This window comes from Pteropus alecto, unplaced genomic scaffold (genome assembly GCF_000325575.1).
Source record: "Pteropus alecto unplaced genomic scaffold, ASM32557v1 scaffold22, whole genome shotgun sequence".
Lineage (NCBI taxonomy): Eukaryota > Metazoa > Chordata > Mammalia > Chiroptera > Pteropodidae > Pteropus > Pteropus alecto.
Genome location: NW_006434839.1, coordinates 1885131 through 1907150, shown reverse-complemented (window position 1 = coordinate 1907150; position 22020 = coordinate 1885131). Strand labels below are relative to the sequence as shown.

The window sequence follows — 22020 nt, the reverse complement described above, 5'->3', positions numbered from 1 at the left end:
TTCCCAGGAAGACGCGGCTTTTCCAAAAGGGACAAAACCCACTATGTCTAATACACAGAAAACTATGTATGCGCTTTGAGGTTAAAGATCCCAAGAAATACTTAACAACATGGTGAACTCGCTTCCAATCGGGCAGCAATGACTTCCAGGACTAAAACCATGGTCTCTAGAGTAACAGCTGATACCATATTCTGAGCTGAAACTGAGGGAGCATAAAAGCCCCCACACACTCAGCAATCAGCCCACGAGCATTTCTGAATTCACAGAGGAATGGAAAATGCTGTTCCCACAAAACTTTGATTTTTTGTCTCTGATGTTAAAAGTCATTAATTAGGTGATAAGCCTAGCCTATCTTGCTAGTTGGGAGCACTCTGTGACTTAAATTACCACGACAAACTTCAATATCACTTTATAGGTCTGGGAATGCACGATGGAGCTGCCTCCCACCAGTAATAACCCTCTTCCTTTGAAGAGGGGAGGTGCAATACTGTCTACAGAAATTTTACTATCGAAGTCACCTACAAAAAGAAGTTCAGATATTACTGCTTTAGAGGTTGCTAGGAAAACAATCTGGACATTTAAACCATGATGGGGGGAATGATTTTCCCCAAATTGTAACAAAAACCATAATTTAAATAAAAAGTAAAATCTGGAAATCTTGATCAAATGATGGATTTTTCAAATGTGGTATAACCATACAACAGAATATTATTCAGCCATAAAAAGGAATGAAGTACTATTATATGCTACAGCATGGATGGCCTTGAAAATATACTGAGTGAAAAAGCCAGACACAAAAGGCCTCATATTGTATGAATTCATTGATATGAAATGTCCAGAATAGGCAAACCCATAAAGAGAGGGGGAAATTGGGACTGACTGCCAATAGGTAAGGGTTTCTTTTTTGGGATGATAGAGATATTCTACAATTAGATAATGGTGATAATTGTACAACATAGTGAATAGACTACAAGTCACTAAATTGTACGAATGTAAATGGTGAACTTTATGATGAATTACATCTCAATTATAAATATATTATAGGCATATTCAATGAAAAAAATAAGAACTTTGGACAAGGGAGGAGGTAGAGTGAGGAATAAAACATACACAACTATAATATTCCAATGCTCTTTACTGCTCTAAAGCTAGCATGCTAGTTCTTAAAAATAGGTAAATATATATATTATATATAACTTGATTCATAAATGGGTCATACTTGATATACTGAATGAGAAATACAATTTAGATCATAAATGATTACATACTAATACAATTAAATTTTAAATGGTTTTTATTTGTGTTGCAAATAAAGGTACAAGCTGTTCAGCTTCAATGATTCTAATAACTCCCAGTTTTTATCAGCTGATAAAGACTATGCAACAAAATTGAAAAGAAAGCATAACAATCGCAGTGGAACAAACGTGGTTATTTTCTCAAATGAGCATTCTTATTAGCAAGTACATCCAGAAGATGTCTGTTTTCAGAAAATATGTTAAGAAGGAAAAAGGAAGCATACAACCACATAAATGCAACTCTCGCTGTGTCTGTTTAGTGAGGCTCACTCCTGAGACTTTTGATGCTTCATTTTTATCATCTTCAAACAAAAAAAGCTTTTTAAAAAATTAAAATGAATTCTTCTTTTTTTACATAATAGCTTTACTTTTTTGATTTTGGAGTACTTTTAAAAACAAACCAACTCACATTTGGAAGAAGACGGACGACACTGCGCAGGTAAGGAACAAGAGAAGTCAAAGGCTTCTGCCTCAGAACCACCCCCAGGGGACATGTTTGCCGCCTGCACTCTTGGACCAATGTGTAATCTGTGCCTGCACAAAAACACCACACACCACAACTGGACACCAGGTCTTCAATGAGCCACATCAAGTAAAAACAGTGGCAGAGCCAAGGTAATGACTTTTGTGCTAACAACCACTAAAGTCTTACTATTTCTAGTTCTGCTTTTGAGCCCAGATTTCCCCATCAAGTGAGTGCTCAAGAAATGTTTGTTGAGTGAACAAACACATACCGTTTTCTTACACCTAACAAGTCCATCAACAGATGACTGCATAAACAATCTTTAGTCTAGCCATACAATGGAATATTATTCAGCCATACATACTACAACATGGACGAAGCTTGAAAACATCATGCTAAGTGAAGGAAACCAGTGACAAGACCAGAACTTGGATTCCATTTATACGAAATGTCCAGAATAGGCAAATCCATAGAGACAGAAAGTGTATTAATGGTTGTCAGGAGTGGGAGGAATGAATGACTACTAATAGGTATGAGTTTTGGGGGGTGGGGAGTGATGAAAATGTTCTAAAATTATAAGTGGTGATGGTTGCACAAAAACAGTGAAGATGCTACCCCCCCCTACTTAATTGTATTCTTTAAAAGGATGAGTTTTATGTATGTGAATTATATCTCAATAAAGCTATTATTTAAAAAAAGAGTAAGCAGGGACAATGCTAAAAGTGAGGAGTCCTGGCCCCACCCCAGACCAAGTGAATCAGACTGCCAGAGGAAGGCCTAGGAACCTGCCTTTATAGTCCCCCAGGACCAGCATGCTACAGTCGAAGAGCCCCTGGTGTAAACTTGAACCACATTTATGTTCCTGCCGCTTGCGTCAGCAGTCAGCAGCAGAAATACTCTTTTACTCCAGTGTATCCGTTTGCTCCTATTTCAGAGCATCCCTGAAACCTAAAGGAAGAGTGATCAGCACACAGTGAGTTGCTCCTGAACTCAGGTGTATATGCTCCAAGATGCTGTTTCACGGAGCTTTTCCTACACAGTCTTCAATACCAAGTCTCATTTCCACTCTAAAGAAGGCTTCAACACCAAGAGCACAAACTGAGTCATTTTAAGACCTTTGGTCAGTATGAATACTCTGTTTCTGACAATAATATTTTAACAACTTGATCAGTATTCTCCGGACCTACGCCTGTCAGTTGGACAAATGAAGCCACTGGGAATTTGTGGCTAGAGCAGCTTGAGATTACAGACTGGACCATGCTTTGTGACACTCCGGAGGCCAGAGGCAGCTAAAGATTTTTATTGTTCTCACTTTTATAAGTCAGGGAAGGATTTTTTTCACATCTGCTGAACATTCCTACATATAAAGCTGTATTTGGCCACCTGAGTAGGATGGAAACATGTTTTTCACTTGACAATATTTGCAAGTCATGCTTTTTGCCTCACTCACTTGCAGTGCGGAAATACTTCCATATGTTGCCTTAGAGTTCACCATTTTGTGGAGGGTAAAAAGAGAAAAAGTACACTTAGGTGGCCATCTTGCATATGAACACTAAACCAAGTGCATATAAGGGTTTAGTGGTGTCAGCCCTCCTGAGTTAATGCTCCATAACTACTAGCGTCACCTCTCTGGTAGAAGTCATTGTGGGTTTGCCATAACTCATGCAAGTATGAAATTATGAAAGTTATGAAATATGCTAATACTACCAAAATATGGTTTAAAAATTTTAATTCAGGTAAATGTATTAAAAAAAAAAAGGACACTTCCTTTTATTTCTTTGGGGTACTACAAGTGACCAAACTATGCGGTCAGGTTCTAACGTCGGGAGCAGGAGGAGAGAGGAGTGACTGCCGGTGGGAGTTAGGTTTCTTTCTGGGGTGATGAAAATGTTATAAAATTGATGATGTTTGCATACTCTGAAAATATAGTAAAAGCTGTTAAACTGTACTCTTTAAATGGGTGAATTATGCTGTATATGAATTATAGCTCAATAAAGCTATTATTTAAAAAACGCAAATTAAAGTCGATCTGAAAAAAAGACGACTTATTAAATGAAAAAAAAAAATGCTCATGTTGTAATGTTAGACAAAAGAAAAAGGATCCAGAAGCTGTGTCTACAGGGAAAAAAAACATGTTTTTAAAAAGGGGGAATCTATTCTTATTTAAGATTGTACACATAAGAAAAAAAGTGTAAGGAAATGTAACAAAGGAGGAACAGTAGTTGTCATTGGGTAAGAAACTTGGAATGACTTTTTCCATTCTCTCTACTTATCTATATTTTCAACAACAAAAAACTTGATTTCCAAATTTTCTATAATAAGCATGCATGATCACTATTAGAAATGACAAAGGAAAGTGTACACCCGGCTGTTGTCGCTGGGTGTCGGGTCTGCCCTGTGGCGCCCCCAGCAGGCCCCAAGTTTGCCTGGCAGTCACAGCAGCAGCTGCAGGACATCCGACTCAGCTGAGCCCTTCACTCCGCCACTCCTTTGGCTTTGTCACAGTATCTCCTGGATGGAAGGGTAAGTGATACTTGATTCTCTTTACCTTCTTTCCCTCAGTGATTACCAAGACTTGGTCTCTGGTTCCCAGTACAGATGTTTCAATGGGTCCAAAGAGAGATGACATGGGGACCTATGGCTAACAGGAAAGTAGTCATGTAGTTCGTTCTTCCAACTAATAGTTGTGTCTACTTCACACTGGGAACTGAGTGAAGTCTGGTGGAAATATAAAATAAATAGATTTATTTGCCCTCTGAGAGTTTTCTTTCTCGTACAGGAAATAAGATGCATATGACAAGACTGTATTATATACTTGAAAATTATTTAGAGAGTAGATCTTAAATGTTCTCACTGCACAAACAAAAAAAGTTAATTGTGTGAGGTGATGGAGGTTTTAACTAACCTTATCACGATGATCATTCTGCAATACATATGTATTGAAAATCATCATGTTATACACCTTAAACTTACACAATCTGATACATCAATTATATTTCAATAAAGCTGGGGAAAAGTGATGCATCTCAATATCTCCAATACAAAACACAATGTGATGAGCAAAACAGGTGAAGGCGAGATTCCTTTGTGGATCTGGGCTTGAAGGACGGGCTGAATTTCTTTCGGGTATACAGGTGAAAGGCACAGATGTTTGCGTAATCTCAAAATGACGAAATGTTTAAGGAAGGTGTATAGATGTAGATGTGAACAAAACTAACGCAATCTCTGTGTCCCAGATTTCTTTCACGCTATGACCTTTGACCAAACTCGCTGTCCTTCTAGTTGATGATTATCTGTGTTTCATAAAATGTAGCCATAAATATTTTTGTTAGGCTGGAATGGCATGAAAACCAATACAAATATCAAACTGGTGATGATATTGGTTATAAACAATCATCCATCACAAGACCACCAGAAAGTACAGCTCCTGGCATTACTGCATTCTTTGTCCCTTTGTCCTGTCAATCATTAATACCTGAGTTATATTATTTTAAAAAGTGCTGTAACAGGGGTCTGTTAGCAGAAAATAATCTGTGCAAAATTGATGGGCCATCTGTCCACTCCTACCCTACATTCCTGTAAGTGAATTACACTACAATAAATTGTTATAAGTCTATGTAGTTGCCTGCATCATTTTCAGTCTAAAGATACTTTCTCTTCTGGTGGCCATTACACCTCTGGCCCATCGTCAGACAACAAAGCACAAAACACTGAACGAAAAGCAGCACTGATTCTGTAAGGAGATTACGCCAAACTGATTTGCTGGATTTCTTTGGAAGAGTCAATCAACATGTGAGCTAAGACAGAATCTTTGGACACATCTTGGTCAGACTTTGTGAAAGCTATTACCAAAATGGTACCAAAAGCATAACGACCTTAAATATATTTTATTTTTAAATAATTACGAGTTTGCAGAACAATTGCAAGAATAGTACAGAAAACTCTTATGTAGCCTTTACCCAAATTTACCAAGTTTTAACATTCTCTCTCAGTTAAAGACTGTTTTAAAAAGTTCTTTTGGAGCTTCAGGGAAAATGAGTGCTATTTTCACTAGAAGCCCTCAGCGCTCATGAATCTAAAAGAAAACAGAATCTTACAAAACCAGTTTACTGAAGTAAATAAATACACCCAGGTCCAAAAGACAACTCAACCCCAGCACCCACCCCACCCCCAATCCACCACCAGGTCCTCCCTGGAGGACAATGAATACTTCAAAATCAGATTACCAAACATACAAGAATACCTAGGAAAACACTGAAAAATTTAAAAATGGAAGAAAGGAGTATGGGGGCAACTAGCCCTACCAGATATGAAAACATACTATAAAGCCTCTATAATTAAAACAGTGTGGTGCTTCCACAAAAAATAGATTAAAAAGACCAGTGAGTGGAACAGACTAGAAAGTCTAGACAGACACCCAAGTACACATAAAGCTTTTTTTTATGGTGACATTGGTTAATAAAATCCAGTAAGTTTCAAGTGCATAGTTCAACAGTAAGTCATATATATTTTGCATTGTATGTTCACCGCCCATAGTCAGATTTCTTTCTGTCACCACATATTTGACCTCTTTTACCCCATCTACCTCCTCCCTCCCCTCTACCCTCTGGTAACCACTAGTCTATTGACCAGGTCCATGAATCTCTATTTGTCATGTTTGTTTGTTGATTTTAGGTTTATATCCCACATATAAGTGATATCATGTGGTTTTCAACTTTTTCTATCTGGCTTATTTCACTTAGCATGATTATCTCAAGGCCCATCCATGTTGTCACAAATGGCAATATTTCATCTCTTCGTCTAGCTGAGTAATATTCCATTGTATATGTGTACCACATATATGTACCTTCTTTACCCAATCATCTATTGTAGGACTACTTCCATGTGAATAATACTGCTATGAACATTGGTGTGTAAATATCTTTTCGGATATGAGTTTTCAAGTCTTTGGGTTAAATACCCAGCGGAGGGATTGCTGGATCATACGGTAGATCAATTTTTAGTTGTTTGAGGAACCTCCATACTGTTTTCCATAGTGACTGTATAAAGTTGCACACAGAATTTTATATATGGTAAAAGTGACATCTTAAATCATTAGGACAAAGATGGATTTTTCAATAAATCCATTTATGGTGCTGGGATAACTGAATAGCCCCAAGGTGTTCAAGGAAGATCTCACTGCAAATCCTATGCGCCTGCAGTCCTGGGGAACTGAGGACCACTTGGATCTTTCTCAGAGCCAGAGAACCAGCTTCAGGCAAGTTTCGCCAAGGGGCTATAGCCCTAAGGGGTTAACAGCAGCCCCAGAGGATCTGACCAGCTCCTGAAGAGCTCCATCTGCCCTCAGAACCTGCTGTGATTTGAATGGAGTTTCAAAAGTCTGATTCTTTCTCTGTGGCAGCCCTAAAGCTTCGAATATGTTTGTACGGCACCTGATTTTCATATTATACACACATTACAAAATATATCAGCCCTCTCCCTCTTGCCAATTTCCAGTTGTAATTATTGTTATTCTCTTTTTTAAGGTGAGAAGATCAAAGTTTGACCCTCAAACCTTGTTTTCTGCTCTCTCAATACTTTCAACCAGAACCACCCTGGGTCAATCCCTTCACAAGCCTGATGTAATAATCTGCTACTCAGTGATGCCAGGACCCTAGGGACAGTAACCTCAGAGTCTGACCCACAGGGGTCAGGCTCTTTGGGGGAGTCTGACTTTCTTCTAAGGGCAGCAAGCAGGAAATAGTTTTCATTCATAACCTTTGGGAAAGTCAGAGTAAAGAAATTCGCACTGTTATGTCCTATGATATGTCAGGCATTGCATTAAGCACTTTACAAACATAAGCATAGAAATAATTCATTTCCCAAGAGAATTGAAAACATGTTCACATATGTTCTTCTAAACTAACACACACAGCAGCATTATCCATAATAGCCATTAACTAAAGGCAATCCAAATGCCATCAACTGATGAATACAAAGAAAAATGTGTTCTATCCATACAATGGAATATTATTCAGCCACGAAAAGAATGAAATACTGATGCATGCTACAACATGGATGAACTTCGAAAACATTATGCTAAGGGAATAGAAGCTGGCTTTAAAAGTCCACATATTGTGTGAATCCATTTATATAAAATGTCTAGAGTAGGGAACTCTACAGAGACAGAAAGTAGATTAATGGTTCCTTAGGATTGAAGTGGATGGGGTGCAGGTTGGGGGTGCTGGCTGAGGGGTATGGGCTTCTTTGGTGCGATGAAAATATTTTTAAATGTACTGTGGTGAAGGTTTCAAAACTCTGTGAGTATATTAAAACCATTAAACTTACTTCGAATGGATGAATTTTTATGTTATGTGAATTATGCCTCAATAAATCTGTTACCAAAAAAAGAAGAAAAAAGGAGGAAGGAGGAAGGAAGGACCAATCAAAGCACCTAGCGCCACCTATGGGATAAATAAGGAAGTCAATTTCATTCTACAGCTGAGGAAACTGAGGCACAAAGCTGATAATATCACCGAGATTTAAAAAGAAATGGATCTAGCCCCAAAACCTAGTTCCAGTATGCTATTACCTCCATAACGAGCAATATTTTTGTCAAAATATTTAGCAGGTACAACTGAGGAACCAGGATTCTTATGACCAATGGTTAGGACAAATGAACACAAAATGGTTAAAGAAACATAACACAGGCATAAGATACTGCAGGTACTACGTGGAGCTTGCCTATCTCACCAAGAAATCCCTTTTTCTGAAAACTGCCCCTTCTCTCCACTATGAGGGGAACAGAAACATGGGAAGCCATGTTTGAACTATGATCCCACCCCCAGCCACAGGTGATTGGCTCTAGAGGAAGTCTAACTCAAGTTGGGCCAATATGATTCTGTCCGAGGAAGCTGTGTTAATCTGTGGGGCCGGAACATGGAAACCTCGTGCTGGGAAACAGCCATTTTCCACCCTGTGGACTAAGAGGCAGAGAGAGCTCGGCTGTCGGGGAGGAGAATGATGCCAGTGGAAAGATGGCTTTGTACTCCCTGGATCCAATCCACTCTTGAGGCCAGGCTGCATGCCCGCCCACAGGTTCCGCAAGATATCTTCATACCCTTGTTTGCTTAAGCAACCAAAAGAATCCCTACTAACACATAGTGTCACGTTCAATTTATGTTCAATTACTTTCCCAAAGCGAGAAAGGAAAGCTATTGTGTGTGTGAGTTTGAAAGCTAAGTCTGCATCCACATGGCTGAAGCTGAGCATACTTCTGCTACTAAGGAAACTAAAGCCCCCACTAGGTTTGCCTCCAGCCTGGCACAGGAGGTTGGGTGTTATCTGATCATTCCCATTACACTACTGAGGGTCCCAAGAGCAGCTCTCAAGAAGTCTCTTTCTCTCCTGGAGGAGATTCTTCATGACACTGGAGCTGCTGGGAACACCTGAAGTCTTAGTAAGGCTAATGTCATGAGATCCATCCTTTCTAAGGACCTGAACAGCAGATTATAAGCATTACTGCAGAAAGCTGTGCTGAACCCTTGGATGAAGTTAAATAGGACATGGTCTCAGAAGGTATATACTTCCCTTTCTTCCCAATAAACCCCACTGAAAAAACTCTGGCCTTATATCGAAATGGACCAGATGAGAGGTTACTCTGGGTAAATGAACAAATAAAAAGCCTGAATGTCTTCTTCAGTTCTTAATTTATATCTACCATAGACAAGAAAGCAGATCTCCATCTCTCCCCCCCACACACTGACACATCTGAATGAAAAACATTTACAAGAGGCTGCATAGTCTGGACACCAGAGGAAGAGCTGAATCGACAGGAGGAAAGGGATAGATGAATCCTTTTCCCATCCCTCTATTTATGGGAGTCATTTCCCTTCAGGAAATGCTGAGCCCCTTCTCCCAGGACCCTGTTGGGAGTGACGCCTGCACTGGCTGACCCAGCCTTCTACATCCTCCTCCTGGCCTCAGCGGCTCTCCCCTCGTGACCCAGTCGGTCACTGGGAACCCAGCCTGTGAATGACAGTGCTTCTTTCAGGCCCCAGTCTAGTGAGGAAGTTCAAAGAGGAAAAATAAATAAATAATGAAGCTACAAAAGCCCCTGGCATGGAGAAGCTCCAAAATATGAAGAGAGGAAGGTGACAGAAAAGAAGTCAGGACTAGAAATGACCCAGTGTGGCCCACCTAGCCTGTCACCTGGCTGATGGCAGAGGCGGGAGCAGGACCCAGGGTTACTGTCGCCCCATCTAGAGCTCATTCACCTCAACACTCCCTTCTCTTCCTCAGATGGCTCATGTTTCTATGGAGAAGCTGTCCTAGGAGAACCTGGGCCTACTAGTTACTATTCTTGATTAAGGTGATTCTGGGGGGGTTTTTTTTGGTCTGCTGAGGAGCCCACCTCTTCAGAAATGCAGAGAGTTTTCTGGGATTAGTGTTTTTGTTGTTGCTATTGTTTTGTTTTAAAGAGAAAAATTCTTTGTTATTAGGATGTTGAGGGTATTTTAAAAAAACAACAAAAACCAAGAACATTTGCTTCACAGCTGCCAGCTAGTATTTCCCACTGGCTCCTACTGATTGCTTTCTCTTCTTTTATAAAAAAATATAGAGTTGAGAGCTTCTCTGTCCTATATCAGAGAGGAAAAGAGACTTAGTGTTAGCAGGTTAAAGGACGTGAACTGGAGACTGAGGGTAAAACAGAGAATCAAAAGAAGACAGAGACTGAAAACCAAAAGAACAGTAAGAGAATGGTATTTAAACAGTCAGAGCCACAAGGAAGGCGAGACCCGCTAAAAAACCCACCAAGACACGGACTGAGCCGCGGGCTAGGCTAGTTCAGATGCCTCTCCACTGGATGCAGCACCCTGGTGATCAACGTTTCGGCAGCTGGAATGTATGCAGCAAGTGAAATACTGTGTCCAAGTGCATATTGTGGGCAGGAGGATAGCACGAATGATCTACTGGCAAATACTCCTGGGCTTCAGTGAATTAAAACTTCTCCATCCCAGAAGGGAAAAAAAAAAAAAATAAAGAAGAAAAATCAATAACGAAAAACTCCCCCACTCCCACCTTCGGTTCGTACCCTTTTACTCAATTGTCATCCTGCCCTTCCTGTTGTTATATTGCCACCTCGAAATCCAGCTTAACACCCGATTTTCCCATGAAACCTACCCTGGCCACCCTAAACCGAGGTGTTCCCTGCTTTCTCTGAATTTGTGCAGTGGGTATTAATTTATCTACACTTCGTCATCTAACTAAACGTGAATAACCTCGTGCTATCCCTTCTATGGTTAGTTTTCGTATTTATATGTTTTCTTGAAGGTTTCACATATTTACCTGTGGTACCTCAGGTTAAACTGCAATAACGAATGAATGGCTAACATTCACTGAGCATTTACTGTTCTCTAGGCAGGATCCTACCTGGATGTTTCACTGAATCCTCACACCAACCTACTGCTGCCCCGCTTTATCTACGCGGAGGCTGAGGCCTGGAGGGATTAACTCTTCCTAAGGCCACATGGACGCTGAATGAACCCAGGTCACCAGACTCAGGAGTCCAGTGTCTGACACTCACACGAGTGCCTTGATGGCTGGGTGCAGACCTCCGCTTCTGGATACAGAGAAGCCACTTGGTAAACTGTTATGATGAAATTTTATTCAAAGTATCCAGCCCCTGCCACCTCTCCTCCCTCCCCTCCACACCCTCCATGCATGCCCTGGCACCCAGGCCCTGCTTGCCTGGCCACCCCCTCCCCTTCCGGAGGCAGCCTCTCCACTTTGTAACTCTTTTTTCCCTCTGAAGGCTTTCCTGATGTCCACTTGAACCTGACCTCACGGGACAGCAATGCCAAGGAGGAGAGGCAGGGAGGAAGGGCCCCCCTGCCATCTGTCCTGGCCTCTGGGCAATGGAGAGCCCCTAGGCCTGAGCTTGCCGGGGCTGGATGTCCACAGCACACCAGAAGCAGCCCTTGAGCGGAGGGCACCTGAAGGCCAGAGTCTGGTTTGCATCTTGGCGGGACACCTCTGGCCCCAGCTGTGCTGCCCCAAACTCCTCACTTTCTCACCTCCTCTCTCCCTCTCTCCTTCCTGCCTTCCTCTTCCTTTCCTCCCCCTCACACCCTTTCCCACCCTCTTTTGCTGGCTTCTGTTCTCTTTCTTTCCATGAGCAGAGAGTTTCCAGCCTGGCTCTGGGCCAGCACATTTGGACAAAAGGCAGCAATCTTAGGGAGAGACGTCATCTCCCATCCCCTTTCCTGGGGCCGGCACCACGGCTCCCTGACAGAGAGAAGGGGGCTGAGGCCACTCCTGCCCTGCTCCCAGCTCTGGGAAAGCACCTGAGAGACAGCATATCGTAGGGTTTCAAAGCAAAGGGTTTAGAAGCAGAGAGACCCAGATTCAACTTCCAGCTCTGCCACTTGAGAGCTGTGGGACCTTGGGCGAGATACTTTCTAAGCCTTAGTTCTCTCCTCTGTGAAACGGTAATAGTAACAGCACCTACTCTGAAGGCTGGCAGTGGGATTAAATGAGATTGCACCTGTGAAACATCCAGCACAGCACGTCCTATGGAAAGCACTCAACGCATGTCCTCTGTCTTTATGAAGTGAACTTAACTCTGCCAAATAATACCAGGTTGAGTAGTAATAATAATAATAATAATACCTCTTCAACTCATCTACAGGGCTGCTTATCCAGCCTGAATGGTTTGCAAGTATGATGAAGCTGTAAAATGCTCTCAAACATATAACTGCTGTTACAATGAAATCTGTAATGGTTTTGAAGTTGGAAGGTGAGCTGGCCTCCTTCTCTTTTCAGCAGAAGCCAGGGCACACTAGTGGTCGTGGTCAATGGCAGATGCAGACGCGGGAGGGAGGAGGGGCCCACCTGATCCAGGTGGGGCACAGCTTGCTCATCCTGACCTCCCTCCCCTCCCACCATGTTTCAGGCTCCTTAAGGGCTGAGGCCCTGTTCCTGTTTGTTTACTATACGTGTCTGGTGTTTTGTATTTAGAAGTTGTGCAATGCCTGGGAATGTGTTCATTTTTATTTAGCTAAGCTCTGAGATATGAGAAATGGTCTTTCTCCTATGATTTTAGTTAGCTAATCTAAACAAGCATGGATGGCTTTGAAATTAATTAAGAAGATAACCAAGGAGCTGAATGCAGTACTTCGAGTGAGGGGCTGTTGGGAAATACACAAATATTGGGTTCCTGCCTTAGAGCTAGGAATAAAAGGTACAAACTGTGGATAAAAAAGGGGTTCTGTGGAGAGTGACCTCACAGGTGATCCGATAAACACCTAACTGTGCAGGTCATGGTGGGTAGTGAAGCCCCAGGTAAATCAATTCTTTAGCTAAAAGGTTTATCTTATTTTGTGCATCTAGTTAACCCAACTTTGAAATAACCACCCTGAAGAGGGCACATAATCTTGTTCACTGTCTTGTGATCTGATCCCCACCTTGCTTTTTCCACTTTCATGTAATCACCCTTAGATTCTCTCCTTCATTTCAAATGCATAAAAGAAACACAAAACTGGGATTCTAAGGAAGCACTTGAGATCTTGCTTCCTGGCAATTGTCAGTTTTGGCTCAAATGAACTTCTACAAAAATTCTCTACAGGTTTGGATGTTCCTTACATAGACACGACCCGATCAACCGAATGGCAATCAAAGATTGCAAATGTTCTAGACAGAGAGACAGGATCAGCCCAAGAAATGCCCGACAAAGAAAGTCACAGTGTGAGACCGGTTTAAGGACTAAACTGAACTGCAGTGGTAAATGTTATGGGACAAATATAAACCGAAGGAATTTGGAGGTGGGCAAAGTCAGGAGTCACGGACTCCTCCAAAGAAGAAGTTGAGTCTGATGGCCCTGAAAGGCTGGCGGGGTGCCAAAGCGGGGGAAGGGGAAAGTGCACAGGGCGGGGCGAGAGCATGAAGGAGGGAAGGGCTGCTCCTGCCCAGGACGGAGACTGGAGAGCTGCGACGTGCGACGGGGAGCCGTGGGGAAGACGACGGGCAGGGATGGAGGACTAGGCCTGGAGATGCTCTGAAAGCGAGAAGGAGGCGTTCAGGTTTGCTCCCTCGGAAAGCAAAGAGGATACATGATGAGGATATGCTTAGATCATGGCTCTTTCGGACGTGACAAGGTTAAAATGGTTCGTTCGGGAGGAAACCTGTAGAGTAGCCAGAGGTAAAGAGCTAAGGGTCCGGTGAAAGAACAACCCTGCAGGTGTGAATGTGGGAGGCGGCTGGGGAACCTGAGCGCACAGATGAGCTTTCTGACAGAGAAGACAAAGAAGGCAATGAAAAACTGACATGGGGGTTATTCTCACACTGCCTTCGCTACTTGGCTCTTGCCTCAGTTTCTTTTTATGTTTCATCCAGATGGGGAGGTCTGATGGCTGAACATATGCATTGGGCTTCTTATTCCTCTGTGGTATCTAGCCCAGATCTGGGTCTATCTACCATGGGTGCTGTATCAATACTAGTTGAATGACAAGAAGAAAAAAAATCAGTGAAAATCTTTTTTGAAAGATAATTAGGACAACCAAAACAGTACAGAGTCTCCGATGAGGATGCAATATTCAAAATACTTAACAAAGGTGTGGCTCGGACACCAGCCAATGAGAATGGCCCTATTGTTAATCCTTTAATGGCTGCATCTGGGTGGGAAGTCTAGGGCTTCAGGAATGTGGGACACAGGCTCAGGGCAGGGACTGTTTACCAACCAGCGCAGAAGCATTTTGGCATTTTGACGAGTGGCACAGATGTGTCGGTGCCAGTTTTACATCGACCTTGACCTGACTCAGGCATATTAGGGAGCTCAAGAACGAGAACAGTAAACTAGCCACTGGATGCAGCATTAGCAACCTGGAATAAGGTCTCAGCAGATGGTTAGGGACGGAGGCTAGGGATGGAAGCCAGATTTCAGGGACCTGGGGAGGGGCCTGTAGACCTGCCTCAGGGGGCTCTGCCAGTTGCTCTCCCTATCTGGAAAGCAGCATCCTCCTCTTCCCTCCAGTGAGCTGGTAGCCTGAACCCTGGGCTGTGTGTGTACCTCGCAGCAGCCTCTCTGACCCTTTCCCCACCTCTCTCCTCTCCGACCCAGGCCAGGATCTTGGCTGTCATGTGTGTTCAGGTGAAAGGAGAGCTTGGAACAAGAGCTCTTTCGGCTGTCTCTACAGTGCTGGGCTCTTTGAGTCCTGCTGTTTTGGGAAGCATCAAACAGCTCTGTCCTCTTTGACATTTTCCCACCCTGTTAGATGCATCAGTGCAGCTGGAGGGTAAACAGAGAGCTCTGGTCCTTTTTTGATGTCCTGGGAGCTTGTGTATGTCTGCTGATTGTCACAAACAGATGATGAAGTGGACCAGATGTAAAGTATGACAGTCATCACAAACTGCCAGGGAGTCATACTTGGGGCTGGATAACCACATACTTCATTCCAAATCTGAACCAATCTCACCTACAGCTCAGAGTATTAAGTAGAGAATCGCTCTGAGCCCCAGAGAGCTGGAGACACTGCCTGGCAGAAGCCTGAGCACTGGCCAGCTGCTGTGGCAAGGTCCTGTGCCTTTCCTGCCACCACCCTGACCAAGTCTGTAGCTAAGGAACTGGTCCCACTCCAGCTGCAGGGGATGCAATTTATACATCGCAAGCTGCCCATTGCTCTCGTCCAGTGACCAAATCAGAGCCCTTTGGTTTCTTTCCCAAATAAATTCTCTCCTGACCAGGTAAGGTCAGTTTTAATCTTGATTTGCTGCATGATCCCATACAAACTCTTCTGCTTGGTCATCTGGGCAGGTTGAGCCTGTATTTCCCAGGGATGTGAGAAGCACAAATAAAATTATAGAAGCGTCCTGTTTAAACAGTTCTAATTTACTGGAAAAAGGCAGTCAGTTATTATTTTTTCCATGCTGAGCGGTGTGGTGGCAGGGACAGTAGTAGCCACCTCTTCAGACTCATTTAGTGGCGATGAGAAGTTCGCATGCAGCACCTGGTATCTACCTGACCCCACTTCCTTCCTTGGGCTCAGGCCTCTCCTCTAAGGGGGACTGAGAAAGCCTGGAGGGTGGGGCAGAGGGATGGAACAAATCATGTCTGCCTAGGGCAATGCCTGGAGAATGGTGGACACGTCCCAGTCTCACCTTCACCAGGATGGCCGCAAGTCGTAGTTTGCAAGGACAGTCCCAGAAAAGGCCTGTTGTATATCAAGTAACAACTTATGGTTAGCACTCCCATTTTACCTTCCATGTGTCCCAGGGAGTACATATGATTGATTACCCAATCTACGACCCACAGTGGATTTGCAGAAAACTTAGTGCTAAATTGCATTCAACCCTTGCTACATCTTCTCTTCTGAGAAGTGAGAAAGCATGAGGGAGAAAGATGGAGGCACTTTGGATTATTCCACTGGGTTGGCTCTTGTGTGTACCACCCACCCATCCCAGGTTACAGCCTATACCTGGAGTCCCCAAACCCCAGGTCATGGACTGATACTGGTCCGTGGCCTGTTAGGAATAGGGACGCACAGTAGGAGGTAAGTGGTGGGCCAGCAAGTGAAGCTTCATCTGTATTTGCAGCCACTCCCCAGAGCTAGCATCACCGCCTCAGCTCCACCTCAGATCATCAGGCATTAGATTCTCAAAGGAGCACGGGTCCCTGGTGCCAAAAAGGTTGGGGACCGCTGGCCTATACCATATGTAGAATTGTGGTGATATGGAATCAAGGTTATAGAAACATGAAACGAACCGCATGAGACAAAATTGGGACAATTTGTTAGGTAACAATCTATAAAATAAAGAATTTCTTAGAGACTCTAATTTTAACATGTTGCCTTTTCTGACCTAACAAAACTCAAAATAATAGATTGCCTCCTTGAATGTGCCATGCTATGAATGTTAATTTTTCATATCACCTTAAATAGAAAATCATAGTAAATTCAGTGAGGAACTAGGGTGGGAACATGGATTAGGAGAGAGAGGTAATATATTTTATAATTTTTTAAAGACTCTTGAAATCTCATTTTAAAAATATCTATCGCTGGGCACAAATATATTCAATATGCATATGGTTTTGAAATCTATTTTATCTAGCAATTCCACTTCTAGAAATCTATCTTAACAGAAATCATGGAACAAGTGCTGGGAAAGTGATTTGTGGCTGAAATCAGAAACAACCAATTGCTCATAAATAGATAATTTGTTAAACAAATCTATACAAAGGAACACTAGGCAGCTGCTAAGGAGGAGAGGGCTATATACGGACCTCATGGAAATATTCTCACAAAATACTGTTCAATTATGATAGCATACTTCCTTTGTTTGTAAGAAACAAACCAACATGACAGAAAGAAATCTAACTATAGGCAGTGAACACACAAGGGAGGTAGATGAGGTAAAAGGGGTCAAATATGTGGCGACAGAAAGAAATCTAACTATGGGCAGATATATATAATATATATATATATATGCCTTACTGCTGAATTGTACACCTGAAACACTGGATTTCGTTAACCAGTCGCCATAATAAAAATAAATAAATTAACTTTTAAAAACCCAACATAATGTATTACATGCAAATTTTTAAAAAGTCGAAGAGGATTTGGTATATATGCTAATTGCCTCCAAGGAGGGAGACAGTATGGGTAAACTCTCATTTTATTCTTTTTATGTATACAATAAACATAACTTTTATAGTTTACATATGTTTGTATATATAAAAGTATATCTAGAGAAGTAATCTTAAAAATTTTAAGTATACTTTTTAATAAAATAAAACAACCAAATGCATTTGATAGTCTGCTTGATCTGACAAGACCCCCGATAAGACACACAGCCCATGGAAGGCCTGGGTACCATGGAATAATGGTCAAGGTCATGGTCACGGCTTTCTGTCCTGACCCCAATCTCCAGCTCCACCACGCTCTCATTTCCTTCTGAAGGGTAGCGTGGAACCTCTGGGTTTCCCTCTATGCAGAGAACCTAACCTCTTTCCTAAGCTTGCTGCAAGGGTGACGCACCCCTTGCTTCCCTAAGGCCAGGGGAAAGACTGATAACTTAGTCTTTGATAGTTTAGCCAGTTAGAAAAGGGGTCTTGGGCTTACCTCTTTCAGGAGATAGCAGGCCCAGGACAGAAGTGTCAAAGGGAAGCCAAAGACAAAGCAATCCTGAGCTTCATTCAGCTGGTAAAGAGCTTAACTTATACGCAAACTGAAAGGCTAAATTTTTGCCCAAATCAGACGATGATTTTAACATAAGGGTAAAAGATGGTCTCACTGAGGCTTCCTGAAATGTTGCTATCTTTTGGATGTCGAGTGTAGAGAACTGAGGTAATCACTTGCCTCAGTTCCAGGCACTGACTTGCATCCTGTAATGAAAGGGGCAGATGTGCTTATCAGTCCTTCCGTGAGGTGGCCAGTGTGTAGATTCAAAGAGAGCCTGGGGTACCTGTGGTGGCCTCCTGGTTCTGGTGAAGGGAGAAAGGTCCATGCCTGGACAGAGAAGACTAAGTGACACAAGGCACAAGCAAGGGTCAGCTGTGGTCACTTGTGAGTACCTATGAGACATTCCATGGGCCTTCAGGATTCCAGAGATAGTGAGGAAGCCTGAGTCAACTTTGCCCACAGCCAAAGAAGCAACAGCCTGCAAAGTATATTTGAGGTTGTTGGAAAAGCCATTCAGTCTCAAAATATCTCCCTTATTATCCTGGCAGAGTTGCTGAAATTCAACCCCTAGAGATTCAGTCCTTTTGTTTGAGACTTCATGCATGTGAAATTACAAAGTAATTTCCCTGGCTTCTTTCCAACTTAGAAGGCATAGGTCAGAGAACATACACTTGAATATCAAGAAGGAAGTAGAAAGACCCCATGGGTCAGAGGCTCAGCACTAAAGAAAGGTTCCAGGTGAAAAGAGAAAGGTGCAAAGCTTTTTGTTTCAGCTAAGGTGCAGCACTGCATATAATAGTATTAGACCAGACAGATCTAACTGCAGAAGCCTTGTAATGATGCTTTTATGTTAAAAAAGAAAAAAAAAATGCTTTACGCACACACATATACACACAACTTCACATAACTGTGTTTGTTACCAGTCTCCTTATCTGTATCTGTTCAAGACGGCTTTAGATATTGATATTGAAGGCTGATTGGCCAGTTGATTTCATTCTAAGTAACAGACTTCTTAATTTTAAATTCTGTGGGGTCCTTGCTTTCGAAACCTGAGGTTTTTGTCCTCTGCTCTAACGAGCCCTGTAGGTGATTGTTAAAGCAGCCACTCAAACTTGGCTGTACCTTAAAATCACCTGGGACCTTTAAAAAATACTGATGTGCAGGGCTCATTCTCAGAGATTTTGCTTTAATTGGTCTAGTGTGGGGCCCAGGTATCAGCGGTTTCATGGCACTTAAATATGTATTCTAATGTCTACCCTAAGTTAAAAATGTTAAGACAGTAGACTCTCACAAGTACTGAATGTGGATTTAAGACATTTATAGTTGGCAAGAAATGGTTTAAACTTTAGAGGGCACATTAGGAATACACTGACATGGATTCTGCAGATTCTGTCCCTTCTGCAGAAACCAAAGGGAAGGGCCTGGCCGGGAGATTTGTGGCTGAGTCTGCAGAACCTCTCAGCTCTCAGCTCGAACTCCTTGTTCTTTAGCACCAGTCCTTGTGTTGCAGCAGACAGGATTCCCACCCTCCCTGGCCTCTCTCAGACTGGATCTCTGTTCTCCTGAGTCCCACCCTTTCCCCACCCCCTAGAAGCAGGCCTGACATCAAGTCTGTGGGCAGGAAGACCTGGATCACTCGTGGAAGTGAACTTGCCCATCTGAACGGAATCCTCGAATGCCATTCCCTCTCCCCATTTCCCTTTGGTCAGCGTTTCTGGCTGCTGTCCTTCCCAACACACTCTGCCCCACATGGCCCCTTCTCCAGGCCAGAGTCTTGGCCCATCCACCTGAGGCCATACTATGATGTGCTCGCTTTGCCCTTCAGGGCTGGGCACTCTGCGTACTTTGCTGTCTACATCGCTTGAAGAAGGTGTCACCCCTTCCTACATTTCAGAGACAGTGGCTCCTCCATATAAGATTCCTGGGGCCCTAGCTGCCCTGTGCCACGACCGTCCACAAGCCTGAGCTGACACTCAGCCCCACACAGAAAGGCAGTATGTTCTCGAGTCACAGCAGGAAGACGGTTTAAGAAGACATCATGTGGAATTTTATCTCTCCATCTTTTGTAACAGACAACGAACACTTCTTTTCTGTCACTCTTCAGTCTTACACAAGGATCTACATGACAAATTCCCAGCTGAGTTCATTCCCGGAAAAATTTTGTTCTGAAAATTAATTTGTATGCTCTCTGTTGTCCAAAATCCCAAACTATGCAATCCAGTGTATTTTTGTTTGTCTCTAAGCTGCCAGAAAATTTAGAGCCAGATTCATTGTCCAAGTGTTGTAATCTGCTAAATTCAGGCCATTCTAAATATCCATTCCTTTTGCTTTGCTTTGTTTTCCCCTGAGCTTTTCTGCACTTAGTTCTGGTCTAAGTTGCCTTACCCTGTGCCCAAGCCTGTCGCCAGGTTCCTCTTTATCTCTTGGGTCTTCCCATCCCACCTCACCACGGTCGTCACCCTGCGCTCAGTAACTCTGGCCTGGGTGTTGCAAGGTCATGGCCTCATCTTCCTCTAGATGTGAGCTCTCTAAGATACCAAACTGATCCTATCACCCCTTCTTCAGTGGGATCTTCCTTGCTTCCAGGAGCATTGTTCAACATGAACTCTCCCCACAAGCTGACTTTGCTGTTCCCTCAGCCTGAAAGAGCCTTCCCCACTTCGTTTTCTCCGTGAAAAGGTTTTCAGGGCTCTGCCCGGCTGGCAGTATCTACACTGCGGGGGTCCCCTGAGCTGGGAGGCCCTGCTCTGGGCTCCCCTAGCATGCAGCAGTCGTTGGCAGGCCAGACCAGGTCTGCTTTTAACGTTTTGACTATCTAACTGGGACAAAGAATTTCTGGAAGGAAGGGAGCTATCTTATTCTTCACTGTCCCTAACACCTAGCACATAGAACTGTAAAGTCAATGAATACACAACACAGCCAGGGTTCAAATCTTTTGAAACAAAAGGAATGCAGGCTAGCTTCTCTGCCAGCCTCCTCCCTACCCTTCCTCAAAAACAGTCAGTGTTTGCCCTTGACTTCAGGCAGAATTCTGCTCCATCCTAAGCAGCCCCACTAAAGACTTTCTACTCCACTTCTTTGGTGTGTTTAGTATTTGATAATGAAGCAGACATATTTTTGTTTGTTTGTTTGTTTCTTTTAGTAACCAGGAAAGGTGTAAGAGTTTAACAACACAATTATTGTAGAGTGTCTATCATAACCTTATTACCCAGGGCCATCATTATGGGTGTAATTTTGGGCATTAGAGAAGTCATATCCCCAAGCACATCTCAACACCAGCTAGAGTCCGCCAGCTCCTTCCCAACGACCAGCTGGTCGAAGCAGAGAAGGGGCGCCCTTTACCCCAGTCTGTGCTCCGGGAAGGCACTGCCTGGCTCCCCCGGCTTCCCCAGTGCAAGTTTCCCCTGCAGAGGTCTGGCTCTCCTTGGCGGTTTGAATCCAGCTCTCTGTGACCCTCCTAAATATCATTACATCCCGTGTTGTTAAGAGACTCCCCCCACCCGCCCCGCCCGGGTTCCATGGGCTCCCAACTCCATCCTTAGGGGAAAAGTGGGAGAAAGATCATGCGGCGGTCTTTACTTTCCCGCTTTGCCAAGACTGCAAATTCTGACCTCAGGGAGGAGGTCTGGCAGCTCAGCCACCCTCGGTGCTTTCTCCACACACACACACTCTCTCTCCTCCTCTCCCTCTCTTTTTCTCTCTCTCACGCCCCCTGGGACCCAGCACAGCGCAGGGCGGGGGCTCTGCCCAGTTTGTGCAAGTTTCCGAGGCGCGGGCCGGCGTCTTGGCGGCTCGGTCCCGAAATCATCCCGAGTCCCCGTTGGGACGTCTGCACAGCGCTTTGCTCACGTCCCTCAGGTCGGGCTGAAGCGCCTCAGTCCCCACGTCGCTCACGGGAAACCGAGCCTGCGGTCTGCAAAGAGCTGCTTCCCCGCTCCGCGGCAGCGCCAGCCGTCTCTTCCCTTCCCCCCGCCGCGCGTCCCCTCCTCGGTCCCCCGGTACGTCCCCTCCACGGTCCTCGGTCCCCCCACGCGTCCCCTCTTCCGTCCCCCCGTCCGGCCCTACCTCCAGTCGGGCCAAGGCTCCGCGGGCTCCGAGGCGCAGCTTGGGG

At 43.8% G+C, this 22020-nt stretch overlaps 1 protein-coding gene across 1 annotated transcript in view; it reads right to left on the bottom strand.

Annotated features, from left to right (window-relative positions):
- DENND2A (DENN domain containing 2A) overlaps positions 1–22014 on the bottom strand; it is a 91957-nt gene extending 69943 nt beyond the window's left edge. The window contains exon 1 of the mRNA XM_015588359.2: positions 21975–22014. The gene's annotated coding sequence lies outside the window, so the exon portion shown is untranslated. The remainder of the gene's footprint in view (positions 1–21974) is intronic.
- Between the last annotated feature and the right edge of the window lie 6 nt (positions 22015–22020).